The sequence below is a fragment of the Pinus tabuliformis genome, chromosome 9 (genome assembly GCF_031772625.1).
Source record: "Pinus tabuliformis cultivar Carrire ecotype Pingquan chromosome 9, CPIR1, whole genome shotgun sequence".
NCBI classification, from domain to species: domain Eukaryota; kingdom Viridiplantae; phylum Streptophyta; class Pinopsida; order Pinales; family Pinaceae; genus Pinus; species Pinus tabuliformis.
The window spans coordinates 1,905,650,439-1,905,655,540 of record NC_142307.1 but is presented as its reverse complement, the minus strand read 5'-3'; positions in this window follow the sequence as shown (position 1 = coordinate 1,905,655,540).

Sequence of the window (5,102 nt, the reverse complement as noted above, 5' to 3'; positions counted from 1 at the left end):
CTTGAATTTGGATTGATGTAACCAATCAAGGATGGGATCTTTGAGCTCTACATAGAAGGAAAATATCAATTAATTATATTAGTCATCAAAAAGATAGCTCAGGGCTCTACTCCCAATAAACTCTACCCAATTTTGCTTTTATAAAACTATAGGTCTCGAGTTATTGTTTTTCTCATGAGTGTTCCATGTTCTCGAATTCTGATGTGCGACATAAAGGAAATCAACTTCCAAATTGATTGGAAAATTAATGGTGCTCAATTCTTCCCTCTTGATTCTTAGACACTCCCCAGTGTGGGAGGGTTACATCTCCATGTGGCTCATTTTACTGTGAATTGATATTAGCTCTCTAAATTTTGAAACTCATGATAATGCTGCTCTTGATCTAGCATTTTCCAAATTTTTCCATGGATTCCCTAGCCTCTATTATTTCGTTCCATTATCCGTGTTGCATAATGAATGGTGCCTCAGCTATGGTGGCAAAGTAACAACTCTTTTTTTACACACTTGTGGTCTCAAGGTGTTTTCCTGGCTGCACTCCCTTAGTCCCTTAGCTTCTTGGTCTATAAAACCTTATGTTTTCTTCCTTCCCACCACCGCCATGACTACACATTGAACTAGACGTAGAAAGGGTGGAGGGAGTCGAGGCTCCAAGGGTGGCGCAAGGACTCAATTTCATGCCAAACCCCCAATGCATCTTTACCATAGCCAAACTATGTCGACTATGCAGTAAGACTTTAATGACATGGAGGAGGACGTTAGATAAGAGCAACCAGGTCATTTGGATTCAAATATGATGGAGGGGCTTGTTATTTGGATGTTGGACACTAGGAATATGCTCGATAAGAAAAACTAGTTCCTCCATATAGTAGAATTGTAATGGAAACTCAAGTTGCTCATGGTAAAGGTCTTGCTCGAGCACAATACTATGTGGGACAAGATTTTGATGATGTTTGAGGGGATTTTGCTACAACTAGTTGACATCAAAGAAATGCTTCCCTACATAGATGTTGGATTTACTCTTGGTTTGCCTCCTAAAATTTCTTACAAGGATGTGACAAAATCAATCAAGGTGGAAACATCACTCTCCTCTTAACTTTTCATGTTTATGTTTTTTATGAGTTTTTTGGTTTTACATTGGCTTGATTTTTATGATAAAATTTGATTATAGGTTAGTCCTACTTATAACTAAGTAGGATGTAAAATTTATAGTTTGATATGCTTTATATAACTTTGGAATTATATTACACTAACATATTATTGTTCTTCTACTCGTTTGATTTCCCAAATAAGATATTAGAGACACACTCCTATCATAATTTTATATAATTTTGCTATATATTAATAAACACTCAAAATAATAGTATCTAACCATCCAAAATCAATGACAATTTGAAAACCCGCATAATCATAATCCCATTAATTTTTTAAACTTATTATATTTTGAATGTATCCAACATTTATCTTTACTGGTGACCTTTTCTCATACTATCTATTACGTAAACAAATTATAGGAGACACATAAAATAGGTCTTATACTTTTAAAGTGGTAAGTAGAGTGCAGGCCACTTAAACATTTAAAATCATAAGCGAGGTTAAATCCTATTTTATAAAGTTTAACATAATATATTATTATTAAAAATAGGTTGAAGTTGCGCAAGTATAATAATACAAATATATATATATATATATATATATTATTGATAATATAACGATCAAGTAATATGTATAAGTATATAGAAGTTTAGGTTATTTTTCATAAAATATTTCAAAAGTTTTTTTTTATATCTTTTTAAAAAATATTTAAAATTAGCATTGTTTTATTTAATATAAAGAATTTTAATAAAAGGCTTACTATTTGTGTGACTCATCTTAATTGATATTAGCATGCTATGACTCCTAATTGCTCAAGTTCATGTTTTCAAACATTTGATGGACTATTTTCTCTTACTTGATATCACTAGGGACATAAATCACTGAAATTATGAAATTAGAAGAAAAAAAATTGGGAAACCTTACTAAGATTACAAACCATATTCCTTGGCAATAAACATTCAACTTCTAGAACTTGAATTTTCTGTTTTTGAAGTTACACAAAAGTGTCCATAATCATTTCATATTCAAAAATGCATGAACCTTTGTCATTACTAATAATAAGAACAACCTATTACTATTAAGGAAGTATTTTTGTCTATTCAAAGCTCTGTGCATTTCCTAAAATTATGTATAATCCATATCCTGAATCTCTAGTTCCCAAATAGAGTATACACAACAAATACCTAAAAGGGATCCATGGAACAAACAAAAGGATAAACTAAACCATTCTGAACATGAGAAAGGGACAGGTTCATAGTGGTCTCTCACTACTAGCCTAAGGACCACACCATGAGAAGCCAAAATTTCCCAAAAAACTCCAAAACTCAAACTTGAGAACTCAAAGCATTCCTTAGCAAAAATATAACTGAAATCAAAAGGATGAGAGACCAAAACTATTAACTACTAGTGTCATGCAATAGGTGTAGAAACCCAAAGCTATTGGACACAAAACTCCATTTTAGAGCCAACACAAAGCACCAAACCAAGATTGGAACCACAAGGATATGCTTTAAAACAACTTGACCATTATTGGAGAGAAGGCATTAACTATTTGTCAAAGACTATGTTGGTTCTCATATCATACCGGTAACTAAGAAAAACCAGAGAATTCATTCATTGAGGGTTTAAAACCCTCCTTCTTCAGGTGACAAGTGTTGGCCTCCCTTCACCTAAGTAGGTATTCCCTATGTTTGATGCAATTTAAATAGATTTTCTAAGTGCACAAATAATAATGACCAGGTTAATGATACAAGAGTGTCTTAAATGAAGAGGTGGTTAAGTTGTAGATGGAAATGAGACTTATAATAACAAAGGACCTACAAGTCAACAAAAGGATTTAAATATGCAATCTAAATAATTAACAGTAACACATAAATAAAAATTAAAACAAAAGAAAATAAAAAATAAAAAACAAAAATATCAACACAAAGTACTCGATCATTTCGAGTATTGTACTATTTGCAATAATACCAATGAAACAAAAATCAATATCATGTATTGTATTTCTCCTCGATGGTGCATAAACAAATAGTAGAAATCACTCAAACTGAGAATAATATATATATTAACAAGCGAATGAATTCATAAACTATTATGTCAAACCAATAATGCTCATGTGAGTTATTGGTTGATAATTTTCTCAAAATATATTAGTACTGATGACTGAATAAAACATAAATAAAATAACAAGCATGTACTCATATAATACTTAAAAGAATTATTGTAATTAGACCAAAAGTGTCATGCACTAATGCATCTAACAACAAGCCAATTAAATACTTCAATTCATACATTCTAGACAGTATAAATATTGATCAAAATATATGAATCAAATAAATCGGCAATGGACTCCAAATTGATCAAGCCAAAGAACAATGCACATTTAAATCAGAAACACATAATCAAAATAAGATAAAACAAAGACAAAAATATATATATTTAAGAATGCATATAACAAAACCTCCAGAATTTCTGTAGATCGATCTGTACATCAAGTATAAGAAGACCCTAAAACATAAGTCTCGTAACCTCAAGAGCTAACCCCCCTCAAATGAGAAATCATAGTTTCTTATACAAATAGTTTGAATAACTATGTTTTGTAGCGATTTAAATAATAAAAAATGAAAATAGGAACTATTTTTTAAAGCCCCATTATGTTTCAAAAAAAATGGGAAGACTTTCGTATACTCTCGTATCTTTAACACAAAATTTAATGTTTTCCACTTTATGTAATGTCCTACTTAATCTTATCATGCAAATTTTACTAGTGTTTAAATTACCTGAAAATGTTGACTTATAATTATCAAGAAATATTGGTACATACCTACATGGGTGAAACTGTAAATTTAATACTCATATAAATTTTATTACTATTCCCAATATACCTCTTCAAATTTAAATTTTGATAGGATATGGTCTCCTTCCATTTATTCCAATTTATATATTCATATCTCACCCCAAAATGTCCTCTCAAATTTAATTGGGAGAAAATATGGTCCTCTCCAATTAATTACCAATTTATATATTCATATCTCATCCTCAAAATGTCCCCCCAAATTTACTTGGGAGAAGATATGGTCCTCTCCAATTAATTATTAAATTATATATTCATATCTCATCTCCAAAATGTCCTCTCATATTTATATGGGAAAATATATGGTCTTTTCCAATTAATTACCAAATTATATATTCATATCTCATCCCCAAAATGTCCTCTCAAAATTACTTGGGAGAAGATATGATAAGAAAAGTCAAATGCAAGGATGAGGGGGTATTTATGACATTAATGATAGGTGGTTGAGTTGGATGAGAGAAAGAGGCATAAAAGGGGAAGGATGATGGGAGGAGAGGGGGATCCTTGGTTTTGGTTTTGGTTGTGGTTTTGGAGGATTTTGTTTTGGGAGGAAGGTGAAGAAAAGAGAAGGGAGAGAAGGAGAGTATCGGTTTAACTTGAACACACTACATCTGATCGGACTTGGGCTCACAGGGCTAGGGAACCCATGGAGGTTTCTTAGGCTAGGAAATACTTCCTAGTTGGTTGGGAGGTAAATCCAGTCGGTAGTCAAGAGGAGCATCCCAGCAAGATCAGGAGCTTAGGGGCATCTCAACTAGGCCATTGGAACAAGTATTCCTTTGTTTATAGATTACTCATGTAAGTGATTGCAATAAAAGTTTTACTTATTTAATTGTGGGAAATAAATTTTAATGGTAAATTATCATCAATTAAAAGTTTAGTTAGAAATAAGTTATTTCCTGTTTTATTGTATTTAAAATTAGAGAAATTTAGTTTTGTTAGAGGACCCTAGGATGGAGCCTTTCACGTGGTATCAGAGCCAAGTTCAAAATCTGGACCTAAGACCCACTAGACACAAATCTCCACTAAAAGAGTTTATAACCCTCAGCATTGCTTCTAAGCATTTTTATTATAAAAATTATGTGGAACTGATTTCATTTAAGACTAATTTAATGATTTTTTTCTCCATTTTACTGGCAATTTAGAACTTCTTTTA